Source organism: Chiloscyllium plagiosum, chromosome 30 (assembly GCF_004010195.1).
Source record: "Chiloscyllium plagiosum isolate BGI_BamShark_2017 chromosome 30, ASM401019v2, whole genome shotgun sequence".
Lineage (NCBI taxonomy): Eukaryota > Metazoa > Chordata > Chondrichthyes > Orectolobiformes > Hemiscylliidae > Chiloscyllium > Chiloscyllium plagiosum.
In genome coordinates, this window is record NC_057739.1 from 42153557 (window position 1) to 42167384 (window position 13828).

The 13828-nt window shown below is 43.0% G+C and overlaps 1 protein-coding gene across 1 annotated transcript in view; it reads left to right on the forward strand.

Moving 5' to 3' along the window:
- col27a1b (collagen, type XXVII, alpha 1b) overlaps positions 1 to 13828 on the forward strand; it is a 551847-nt gene that overhangs the window by 104159 nt on the left and 433860 nt on the right. The window lies entirely within an intron of this gene.

Genomic DNA, 13828 nt, shown 5'->3' on the forward strand with positions numbered 1-13828 from the left:
ATTTCACAAATGGCGTCTATAAGTTATTTTTTGGTCCTTGCTTTCTGTTTAATTTGGCCATATTTTCTCATGGTCTATCCAACAATGTACAGGGTGCATTGCTATAATGCAGCAGTAGTGTTCTTGTGCAACTATAGAAAATCGCGCTATGGAAAACCGCTACAGAAAATTATGCTGTAGAAGATAGCTGTAGAAAATTGCTTTACCTGTTCAGTAGAAAGTTCATGTTATCCAAACAATGTCCACAATTTGTCAGTCGAATTATAGCCAATTCGCATTGACAAAAAGCGTGTTACACCACAACGATCTGCACAAGATACAGGCCAGCATGGAATGATCCCCACTTAATGAATGAATGCAGCTCTGCACAGCACTCAGGAAGCTCAACACCATCTAGAACAACAGCTTCATGTCCCCACTTCGCCCATCCCAAAAAAAAAGTACCGAACATTGTCTGCCTGCAGCAGACTTCCATTTGTAACCTTTCTGCAGGCATTTGGGGGTAATAAGAGGGGAAATCTGGATTTGGTCTTCAATTTTGAAGACAAATTGAAAGATTTTGGCAGGGCAGTTGAACCCAAATAGAAATTGATAGTGTATCTGTGATTCGAATGGTTGGTGTTCCTCCTTGTTTGACCCACACTGACATGCCTGTGCAATTTATATCAGCGCCATCCATAAGGTTTCAAATTCTCTTTGATGCACAAATGGACAGAAATCCCAACGCAAACTGTTGTAAGGCTGTATTCTTCCAAGGACCACCTTCCCATGGTAGGTGTTTTGCTGCCTCCCCTCCTCGCTCTGCCGCTCAGAGTGCTTGCAGGATCTTCAGAGAAAGATGAAGAGGGCAGAGACCAGACAGAGGAGGGCAAATGTTTGGCTGGGCCCATTCACAGGAGATTGGAACTGAGGCCTCAGGCCTCTTTTCAGTCAGGTTTCTGCCACCCCCCACAGTCAGGCTCAAAACCAGAAACTTGGCAGGTCTGACAGCATGGAGAGTGTGATGCTGGAAAAGCGCAACAGGTCGGGCAGCATCCAAGGAGCAGGAGAATTGACGTTTATGGCATAAGCCCTGCAACAGGAATGACTCTTGACACTGATCTCCAGCATCTACAGCCCTCACTTTCTCTTAGATCTGGCAGCATCCATGGACAGAAAGCAGAATTAATGCACATCTCTTGAGTGCACTTCTGTTCAAAGGATGCGATGTGTTGACTATGCTTTCTCTCTCCACTGATGCTGCCAGCCGTGCTGAGTTCCTCCAGAAACTTCTGCTTTTGTTACAGCTTCCTGGCATCCAGAGTTTTTTGGTTAATTTTACAATCAGACTGTTCCTTCATCTGGGAAGTAAGTATCAGGCAGCTTTAGGCCTGTGGAAGGAGGAGGGCAACAACAACAGGAACTCAAGTCATCCTAATTCCCCAAAAATTAAAAAAAAGGTTACAATTAAATTTTTTGGTGTCAGCAGCCAACATGGGCCACATACACAAGAAAACTGGAGGGAAGTATACACAGGCCTGAGATAGATTGACTCCCTGGTTAGTCAGGAATCAGAGTTTATCACGGGAATATGGAGTTGAAGGTGCCGTCATGGAATTTTCTAATTCTATTCTATAAAATGATAAGCCTTATAAAATGATAAGGATTGGAATGCACATAAACGAGAAAAACTAGCCCTTGTGCATCAGGTAATTTCAAGATACAATAAAACAGGTTCTTTTTTCTGAATTCTCAGACTAAATGCAGCCTGGTCGAATATTTTTTTTCTCAATGGACACTGCCTGTTTGAACATTCAGTGCCACACCTTCTCACACAGAAACCGATCTGCTGTTATCAGTCGTTGGAAAGAAATCATAGAATCCCTACAGTGTGGAAACAGACCTTTCGGCCCAACAAGTCCACACCAACCCTCCGAAGAGTAACCCACCCACACCCATTCCCCTACCCTATATTTACCCAGACCAATGGACCTAACTTACACATCCCTGAACACTACAGGCAATTTAGCACAGCCAATTCACCTAACCTGCACATTTTTGTGACTGCGGGAGGAAACCGAAGCACCCGGAGGAAACCCACGCAGACACGGGGAGAATGTGTAAACTCTACACAGACAGTCGCCTGAGGTTGGAATTAAATCCAGGTCTCTGGTGCTGTGAGGCAGCAGTGCTAACCACTGAGCCACCATGCTTCCCTATGAAATGACTTGATGCTGGATCTGAAACTAGGATTAGGCCAAAATTGTGTCTGCATGTGGTCTTACCTCATTTGTTTATCCTGTACCTTGCCAGGCAAGTGCTGTGATTTGTAATTGAACTGTATGTTTTATTAAAACTGATGTAATCGTGAGGTGCACATAAAATTGTGAAAATAGCATCATAAGTAACTGGGGAAAAATGCACACTTTTACTGCAACAAATAAAGCTTAAACAAATACTAGTGGGCAGTTATCCATATGGAATATTAAACTAAGTCGACGTAAGAACACAGGCAAGTTTCCAGTGAAATACTAGGCTATAATCTGACTGGGTACACAGCGTTACATAAACCTTCTCGTTTCTCATCTCCATCTGTAGAATTCTAGAATATTTACAGCACTGTACAGGACATTGGTTAGGCCACTTTTGGAACACTGTATGTAATTCTGGTCTCTGAGCTATAGGAAAGATGTTGTGAAACTTGAAAGGGTGCAGGAAAGAGTTACAAGTGTTGCAAGTGTTGGAGGGTATCGGCTATAGGGAGAGGCTGAAAAGGCTAGGGCTATTTTCCCTGAAGCATTGGAGGCTGAGGGAGTGACCTTATATGGGCTTATAAAATCATGAGAGGTATGGATAGGATAAATAAATAAACAAGGTCTTTTGCTTGGCATGGGGGAGTCCAAAACTAGAGGGCATAGATTGAAGGTGAGAAGGGGAAAGATTTAAAAGGGACCTCGGGGTCAACTTTTTCATGTGGAGAGTGGTGCGTGTATGGAAAGAGCTGTGAGAGGAGATGGTGAAAGCCAGTACAATTATAACATTGAAAAGGCGTCCGGATGGGTGTATGAATAGGAAGGGTTTAGAGGGACATGGGTAAAATGTTGGCAAATGGGACTAGATTATGTTAGGATATCTGGTCAACATGGACAAGTTGGACCGAAGGACCGACTGTGCTGTACATCTCTGTGACTCTGACAGAAGGATCCCAATCAGGTACAAAGTAGCTCTTTGCAAGAATCATTCACCTACTCTCAGTCTCCCCACTGTTTCTCCAGACCCTGTGATTTTATTTTGTTTCTTCAGGGTTTTGAGCTAATTCCTTTCTGACAGACAGGGTTGATCGACTTCCATAGCACTGAGCTGATGGTGATACACTGGCAGTATCAGTGGGCTAGTGAGACAGGGAGGAAGAGTTTCCTGAAGAAGGGCTTATGCCCGAAACGTCGATTCTCCTGCTCCTTGGATGCTGCCTGACCTGCTGCGCTTTTCCAGCAAAACATTTTTCAGCTAGTGATACAGGGATCCAGGCTAATGTTTTGTGCTCAAATTCCACCACAGCTGCTGGTCGTAAAGCTGTCATCGATTGTCGTTAAAAGTCCACCAGGTTGGTCCAGCACATAACAACCATTAAGACAATAAGAAATAGGAACAGAAGTAAGCCCGCTCGACCATTTAATAGGATCATGGCTGATCTGATGTTCCTCATGTCCACTTTTCTGCCATTTCCACAGATTTCCCAATCTATCTCAGCTTTAAATATATTTTTGGTATTGTTTCACCACAGTCTTGCCAGACCATAGGACTGAGCTCTCATTGGAGAGAGAGAGAGAGAAATGACTAATGATGGTTTAACCTGAGAGCTGCTGTACCTCAGGTGAGGGGAGAGGTTGCAAAGGACAGTCCTTCATGGTAATCTCAGTTGGTGTGGGAATTGTCAGTTTTGAGTCTGAAGTGGATAGATTTTGTTACCTGAAGGATATTAGGAAAGGACCAGTAAATGGAGCTAGGTCACAGATTGGCAAGGTTCTCAATGACAGCACAAAGAGATTGGAAAGCCTGAATGGCCTCTTCCTGTTCCCGTGTGCCCAATGTCATACTGGACATCTCATGAAAAGTGTATATATTTCAGTTTATTTCTAACTGATCCTGAAGGGGCAATGGTGGAATAGGAATTCAGCCCAATGTTATTAGACACGTCCAGCCTAATCCAAGTTAATACTCTGATAGTATGGAGATTTAAACCAATCATTGAAAACTGAAAGCCAATCTTAGTAATGAAACTTATCATTAATTAATGTAAAAACCCTATCTGGAACACTATTGTCCTTTAGGAAGCTTTACCCTACAATTCTCGTGTGTTGATCTGACCTAGTCTACAAGTTGATTAGCAATAATTATACTAGTAGACTTGATAGTTGTAGTTTTTGGCAGCACAGAATTGATGGGCCAAATGGCCTCTTCTGAATAGTACGATTCTGTGATTTGACTCTTAGTCCCCCAACCCCCAAATGACCTAAGAAGAAACTCAATTCAAAGACAGTTAGGGTTGGGCAATAAATGCTGGCAAGGCCATCCTGGGAAAGGTTGTTAATAAATCTACCGGTCACAGGAGGAGCAAATAAAACTGGAAGGAACTGCGGATGCAGTAAACAGAACCAGAAACAAAACCAGAAATTGCTGGAAAAGCTCAATGGGTCAGGCAGCACCCGTGGAGAGAAATCAGAGTTAACATTTCGGGTGGAGTGACCCTTCCTCAGAACATGCCCTTGAGTGTGTCAATAAATCAGACAATCATGATCCTGTTAGATTTGAATTGAGTTTGCATTATTAATTTCATACTCATCTCAATTCCCTGCTAATTTTATAACATTTAAAAGGTTGGCATGGAGGGATTGGGCCGAAGGGCTTATTTACATCCATACTGTATGTTTCTTAAGACAATCTTGTTAACATCTTGAGAGGTGTTAACAAGTTGTAGGCTTGTTATATTTGTTACCATTAGCACCACTTTTTGAAGATGGTCACATTAAAAGCCTATTTTGTCCAGCAGTTTGTTTCATTTTCCTAAAAGTAAATGTCAGATCTTCAGCTGGTCCCATGCTGATTTCACAGCAGAGTCATTATCAAGACTTCATTTTATTAGCTTTTGTGTAAGTGAATCCTTTATCTCCCTTTAATGCTCTGTATATTTGTTCAGCTGCCGTAAATATGGGTCGCTGATTGGAGGGCAGTGCAATTAGCCATTGGCTTTACAGTTTTTGTTGTGCTGCTATGGAACTTGTATTGAGGGAAAATTAGATTGAGGTGACACAAAGTGAGATTTTAGATCTTGTGAGGCACTGGTTTTGTTGAAATACGTGAACTTTTCTGCAGCTGCTGGAGTTGCCAGCACTGGATGGGTGGGCCTTTTTTGTATTGTGGAGGTCAGTTTCCAGGGGCACGTCCAGCTAGTTTGTACTCTCAGTGCCGATCTTCATGGGGCAAGTGTGTGGGAGGTTTGACTCGGGGAGCAGTGCATGACCCACACAGTTTCTAAGTTCATTTTAAAAGCATTGCATCTCCATTTCCAGGAACACCAAATCATGAGCTTTACCCAGTAATTTTTATGGTGAGTCGATGCATAACTTCTATTTGAGCTCATTATCACACAAGCAACCTAATGACTGCAAGAGGCCAGTGGTACACGTTATGGACCAGACCAAACCCTCAAAATATATTCAGAAGATAGCATAGACTCTAAGCTTTTCTTAAAGATAAGTGCCAGGTGTTGCATTCTGAATGCAAATCAATTGGTCAAATTACCCGATTTTAAGCAAAATACACATTATTCATGCATTAGAGTTAAAATACAACAAAAGAAAGAATAATTGGACTAATTTAACTCTATTGGAAAACTTAACAGAATAATAGATTATGTAACTACTAAACAGTGAATGTTCCAATATAGTAATATCCCATAAAGACACCTTTGGCAAAGGCAAAGTCAGTAAAACTAGGTTGTGTCACAGGCAATTCTGCAGCCTAGGAGGAAAGGCAGCAAGAGAAAATTCTGTGCGAGAGAGAGAAAGAGAGAGAAAGAGAGACAGAGAGAGAAAGAAAAAAAACACTGGGGAGATGCATCGTTATTCAGTTACTTGCCAGTTTCACATCAAGTTGAACTTGGGATCTCTGTATCAAACCACCAGCACCACATAGTTACTCAGAGTCACTCAGGAGAAATCTCATTCAACATTGCCTGGAATCGAAGGGTTTCAGGAGTAATGGAGAATGCAAAATGCTAAAAACAAATGGATCAACCATGAACAAACTGAATGGTGGAGCAGGCTCAGTGGCTGAATGGCCTGCAACAAATTTATATGGCTATTCAGCCTGTCACATTCAGGGCAATCATAGAATCCTGATCGTGCAGAGAGAGGCCATTCAGCCCATTGAATGTGCACTGACCCTATGAAGAGCATCCCACACAGACCCACCCCACCTTACCGTGTAACCCTGCGCATTATTCATTTTAACCACCTAACCTACACATTTGTGGATACTATGGGGCAGTTTAGCATGGCAAATCTACCAAATCTGCACACCTTTGGGATGAGGAAGGACACCAGAGCACCCAGAAGAAACCTATGCAGACATGGGGAGACTGTGCAAACTCCACGCCAACAGCCGCCCGAGGCTAGAATCAAACCCAGATCCCTGGTGCTGTGAGACAGCAGTGCTAACCACTGAGCAACTGTGTCTGTGAAGTCCATGCCGTTTGTCCTTCTTTCCTGTTCCACCCTATCCCTGTATCCCAGCTGATAAATTACTCCAAACCATCCATTCAATTTTCTTTTAAAGTCATTCACTCCTGCTGCCTCCACAGTCTGAGAATTCCATAGTATAACATTTGTTTACGGAGAATAGTCTATAATTTATAATTACTTTACACTGTATTATCACAGCATTGAGAGCAACAACATTTTATTGTGGGGCTGTTGATAAGATTTCTCTGTCGCTCCTGGCACTGTGTATAACTGACCTGAACAGGTGTGTGTGTGTGTCACCAGGTACTGTTATGTGGAAATGACATCAAGCACTGGTCTGCAGATTACATATACAGAGAGATGACAGATTTGGAAAACCCTATGTTTTAGGGAGCATAGTGATATTGGAACAGGAGGAGGCCACTCAGTCTGTTCCACCATTCAGCTAGATCATAGCTGAACATTCACTTAACTCCATCTACACAGCTTAGTTTTGTCAACCTTCATAAATACCTTAGACAACCAAAAATCTATCACTAGCAGTATTGAAACTTCCAATGTCTCTTCTAGCCTCGACAGATTTTTTTGGGGGAGAGTGAGTGTTTCGTACACAGATATCCACAGGCAGCAACAGACCTTCAGAGATGTACAAGAATTTTATTGTAAATCTATAGCTAGACAAACTTCAGTTTCCATCATTCTCTTCTGGATCTTTCCCTGTCCTGAAACTAATCTCCACTGAGCTCTTCTCATCTTTGATGTTTGTGATGAATTCTGGACATCTCATGAAAGGCGTATATATTTTAGTTTATTTCTAACTGCAGTGTTAATAATTGTATTTTAATTATATTTAATGTTATGGACAGGAGTTGGTCATTACCTTAGGATTCTTTCATACAAAGGATCAAGGGTCTTGTGCCACAGTGGTAGTGTCCTTACCTCTGGTTTCGAAACCTGAAAGAACCACGGATGCTGTAAATTGGAAACAAAAATGGAAATTGCTGGAAAGGTTCAGCAGATATGTGTAGAGAAATCAGAGTTAACGTTTTGGGTCGAGTGACCCTTTGAAGATAGTTTTCCCCCGATTCTCTTTGATTCTGGTTTTGCTAGGGCTCCTTGATGTCACACTCCGTGAAGTGCTGCCTCGATTCAAGGGGCAGTCAGTCTCATCTCACCTCTGGAGTTCAGCTTTTCCATCTGTGATTGGACAAATGGCGTAGTGAGGTCAGGAGCTGAGTGGCCCTGATGGGGCCCGAACTGAGGTCAGTGAGAGCATTCAGCTCTGTGAGAGAAAACGCCATCTTGAAAGATTGGAGCATGTTGGGACCAGGTGGAGATTGCCTCCCCATCATTTATTATTCACCATCAGATGGCCATCTACCAGTCTCTGTTTTGCAGCCTTACCCGAACTAAAGCACTCACTTTCAGAGGAGTTCAGGAAATGAGCAAATTTGTAGTACTTCTAATCTGCCCGGAAATGTAGCATTGTCTAGAGTTGCTAGAGGAATGCCATGATGATGGACTGTTGCTGGGATTCAGTTGGCTCCAGGTTTCAATAAAAGACACTGAGCGTGGGCTGGATTACATTGATTTATCTCTGTTCTGTAAACAAGATGCATGCACCGTCAGGGGCCCTCTGGCTCCTCTCCTTAATGGTTGCCTGTAGCTTGCAGTAAATATGGTGAATCAGGATACTTTATCTGCCAATATAGCAACATCTGTGGTGACTTTGTGAATAATGCTGATTGAAAAAATCTGGGATTTTAGCTAGGAGCACTTTTATAATCACTGGAGCTGGTGTTGCCTACATTGAAGTTCACCAGGATAGTTAGCCTGGAAGAGCAACTTATGTGAGAGGTGAAGGCATTCTAGAGTTGATGTGATCTTGGATGCATCTGATTCACATTAAAGCAGATGTAGAGATTCCAATTGTCAAGAGGAAGAAAAGTAAAGAACTTACTTTGGCAAATGAGTTGTAGAAAGGCACGTTTCATTCGGTTGTTGCCTTGATTGCTATTGGAATTTTTATTTTGAAAGTTTTGATGCACTCATTTAGAAAAGAAAGGATTGGTTGTCTGAAAGATTTCGCAAAGCATAAATAAGGCCTAGTCTGAAGGAAAATGGAGACTGGTTTGGCAGTTTTTAACGTATAAATATTTAAAGGAATTGGCTTGGCTATTTGTCAAAGATTTAAACATTTTAACCAAAGAAAATAGTGAATGGAAATGCTGCTTATGTTCTGTTGGATGTCCAATCAGCAAGTGGGATTAGAAAATGTTAAATCCACAGTAATCCTTTGTTAACTCACCCTGGTTTGGTTCAATTTCAACCAGTAAAAATATTTTAAAAGAAACATATAAAAGCTCCTTTTCACTTAATTGGTAGAACTCCTAACCAGATCATATATTCAAGTCCCACTCAGAGATTTGAGAAAATGATACAGGACAACAACTTTGTCCAGGACTCAGGCAGTTCTGAGGAGGTGCTTTATGGCAGGCATCTGGATGTAGGAAATACCTGCCGTTTACAACTAGTTACAGTGAAACAGGGGGTTTCCTGGTCTCATAGAGTCAATGGGAATCAGAGGAAAACTTTTCCCTCTTTGAAGTCAAACTAGGCATATAGAAAGCTGGTTGTATTGGTTGGAGATCGGTCATCTCAGCTAGGACATCTCTGTAGGAGTTCCTCAGGAATATCCTAGGTCCAGTCATCTTCAGCTGTTGCATTTCATTCCAAACCATCAATTATTCATCCATTACGGCAATTGCTACTTTTTGCAAGTTAACTGTGCATTAACTTATGTAACATTGTCACTGCACTTAGAGGATTTACAGTTTGGAAGCATTTTGAGATGTCCTGTGGATTCCTAACGTGCAATTGGAGGGTAGCTCGGTAATTTCTTTTGTGACGACTTTTGACCTGGAAGGAGCACAGCAAATTTGTAAATTTTTTTAAAGTTTGGTGGAATCCATAAATGTTTTTAAGAATATTTATTGAATTGAATTTATTGACACGTGTACCGAGGCACAGTGAAAAGCTTTATCTTGCGAGCAATACAGGCAGATCATAGAGTTAAGTAGCATAGATAAGTAAATAATAGGTAGACAGCAGCAAAAACAAAAACACAGGTACAGGTGAATGTAAAGAGTTTGTGAGTTCATTCAGTATTCTAACAACAGTAGGGTAGAGACTGTTTTGAAATCGGCTGGTGCAAGTGTTCAGGCTTCTGTTGAAGAAAAACATTGCCAGGGTGGGATGAATCTTTGAGAATGCTGGCAGCCTTTCCTTGACAGCGGGCCTGGCAGATGCATTCTATAGATGGGAGGTTGGCCTTTGTGATTATCCGGGCCGAGTTCATCACTCTCTGTAACCGTCTCTGATCTTGAATGATACATATGCCATACCAGAGGGAATGCTCTCGATGGTGCACCTATAAAAGTTGGTAAGGGTATTCACCGTCATGCCAAATTTCCTCAGCTGCCTAAGGACGAAGAGACATTCTTGGGCCTTTGTAACCAGTGTGTCCACGTGAAGAGTCCAAGAAAGCTTGTTGTGGATGACCACTCCCAGGAGCTTGACACTCTCCATTCGTTCCACCTCTGTGCTGTTAATGTGTAGGGGGGCATGAGTAACATTCTGCCGAAAGTCAGTAATGAGTTCCTTGGTTTTGCTGGCTTTGAGAGCTAAGATGTTCTCAGTGCACTGTTTTTCCAGGTCTTCCACCTCCCGTCTGTAGTCTGTTTCTTCACCATCTGAGATTTGACCGACTATGGTGGTGTCATCAACGAATGTATAAATGGCATTAGTCTGGTATTTGGTGACGCAGTCATGGGTATGCAGTGAGTACAGTAGGGGGCTGAGTACGCACCCCTGGGAGGGTCCAGTGTTGAGTGTTCGTGAGGATAAAATATTGTCCCCAGTCTTCACTGATTGTGACCTGTGGGCCAGGAAACTGAGGATCCAGTTGCAGAAAGTGGGGCTTAGCCCAAGATCACTAAGTTTAGTAATCAGTCTCGAGGGGATAATAGTGTTGAAGGCTGAACTGTAGTCAGTTTAAAATCATATCTCACAAACATGATTAAGTTTTTTGAAGAAGTAACAAAGAGGATTGATGAGGGTAGGGTGGTAGATGTGATCTATATGGACTTTAGTAAGGCGTTCAATAAGGTTCTCCATGGGAGACTGGTTAGCAAGGTTAGATCTCATGGAATACAGGGAGAACTAACCATTTGGATACAGAACTAGCTCAAAGGTAGGAGATAGAGGGTGACGGTGGAGGGTTGTTTTTAGATTGGAGGTCTGTGACTGGTGGAGTGTCACAAGGATTGGTGCTGGGTCCGCTACTTCTTGTCATTTATATAAATGATTTGGATGTGAGCATAAGAGGATTACAACTGGATCTTGATCACATGAGCCAATGGGCTGAGAAGTGGCAGATGGAGTTTAATTTAGATAAATGCAAGGTGCTATATTTTGGGAAAACAAACCATAGCAGGACTTATACACTTAATGGTAAGATCCTAGGGACTGTTGCTGAACAAAGAGACCTTGGAGTGCAGGTTCATAGCTCCTTGAAAGTAGAGTCACAGGTAGATAGGATAGTGAAGAAGGCGTTTGGTATGCTTTCCTCTATTGGTCAGATTATTGGGTACAGGAGTTGGGAGGTCATGTTGTGACTGTACAGAACACTGGTTAGGCCACTGTTGGAATATTGCGTGCAATTCTGGTCTCCTTCCTATCGGAAAGATGTTGTGAAACTTGAAAGGGTTCAGAAAAGATTTACAAGGATGTTGCCAGGGTTGGAGGATTTGAGCTATAGGGAGAGCTGTTTTCCCTGGAGTGTCAAAGGCTGAGGGGTGACCTTATAGAAGTTATAAAATCATGAGGGGCATAGATAGAATAAATAGACAAGGTCTTTTCCCTGGGGTAGGGGAGCCCAGAGGTAGAGGCCATAGGTTAAGGGTGAGAGGGGAAAGATATAAAAGAGACCTCAGGGGCAACTTTTCCACACAGAGGGTGGTACGTGGGTTGTCAGAGGAAGTGGTGGAGGCTGGTACAATTGCAAGATTTAATAGGCATCTGAATGGGTATATAAATAGGAAAGGTTTGGAGGGACATAGGCCGGGTGCTGGCAGGTGAGACTAGATTGGGTTGGGATATCTGGTCGGCATGGACGAATTGGGCCGAAGGGTCTGTTTCCATGTTGAACATCTCTTTCACTCTATGACTTTGAAGACTTCAGAACAACCATAAATGGATCAATTGTAATTTTCTTGGATAATAAGTAATCCTGGCCCATATCACTTAGCAACTGTTGACCTGGGTTGATAAGTGTGCTGCTGGAAAAGCACAGTAGGTCGGGCAGCATCCGAGGAGCAAGCGAGTTGATGTCTCGGACATAAGCCCTTCATCTACCATCCCAATTGTTGACTTGGAAGCATTACCAATAGGAAGGAAGAGGAAGTAGGAAGCTTTGCGGCTGTCAGACAAAGCAGAGCTAAAAGCAGAGGAACTGGACGGTAAAGGCAATCAGGACACAGAAGTGGACACAGAGAAAGCAGGCAGGGATAGAAGGATAAACACACTGTGAGGGACAGCAGGAAATTGCTCCCAGTAAGAGTTCAGATTTTCAGATTGGCAGAAGAGGAAACACAAGGTTCTGTGAGCTGGTTAAAAAGGTCTAAAACCTGGAAGCCTCTGTGCTTAAGTTGGAGACACAAGAAAGCTAGATATTGTCCTGCAGTTGGGCACGCCAGAAGCTGGAGTGCAATTGGTTGAAGCTAACTCTGAAAAGCTGAACCTTTAGAACTATTATGAACTGAGGGAGGGAGCTCCGCCTTGAGGGAGAGAGGGTTTGTGGAAGCTGCTTTCCTGATGAGAATTGTACCCATTGAAACTCAAAAGTGAAATCTGATGGCAGATAGGATGACAGACTTGCCCTGTGAGAATAAAGAACTGTTTATTGTGGAATGATGTGGCCACATAGTGTGGCATGTGTGCAGAGAGTGAAGTGAATGCTCGTAGTTATATGAAACGTGTCTATTGTTTCAACTATTTAAAGTGAAATTTCCCTTTTTAATTGAATTATCATTTGCCTGTTAAATGGTGTATGCTTTGCATTACTTCTGAATCATGTTCAAGTGCGAGCTACATTAAAATGGGAACTTAATGGTAATTTCCTCATTTGGTGGGGCTCATAGGTAAATTTCGCTTATGGTTCTCTCACTGGGATCAGAATGCTTTGTTCAAGATTCTACATTTTAAACGTAGTTGTAGGAAATATCTCACTGGGGACAGAGGATTGCCCTATGCTTCTGGATAAATGTTCGAGGAGAAAGTGAGGTCTGCAGACGCTGGAGATCAAAGCTGAAACTTTATTGCTGGAACAGCACAGCAGGTCAGGCAGCATCTAGGGAACAGAAGATTCGACGTTTCGGGCACATGCCCTTCTTCAGGAATGAGCAGAGAGTGTTCAGCAGGAGAAGATAAAAGGTAGGGAGGAGGGACTTGGAGGAGGGGCGTTGGAAATGTGATAGGTGGAAAGAGGTCAAGGTGAGGGTGATAGGTCGGAGTAGGGTGGCTATCCGTGATCCCAGTCTGGTTCACTGTGATCCTGACCTAATTAAATGTGATCCCAGTCTGCTTCACCGTGATCCTGACCTAACTATCCGTGATCCCAGTCTGCTGCACTGTGATCCTGACCTAACTATCCGTGATCCCAGTCTGCTGCACTGTGATCCTGACCTAACTATCCGTGATCCCAGTCTGCTGCACTGTGATCCTGACCTAACTATCCGTGATCCCAGTCTGCTGCACTGTGATCCTGACCTAACTATCCGTGATCCCAGTCTGCTGCACTGTGATCCTGACCTAACTATCCGTGATCCCAGTCTGCTGCACTGTGATCCTGACCTAACTATCCGTGATCCCAGTCTGCTGCACTGTGATCCTGACCTAACTATCCGTGATCCCAGTCTGCTGCACTGTGATCCTGACCTAACTATCCGTGATCCCAGTCTGCTGCACTGTGATCCTGACCTAACTATCCGTGATCCCAGTCTGCTGCACTGTGATCCTGACCTAACTATCCGTGATCCCAGTCTGCT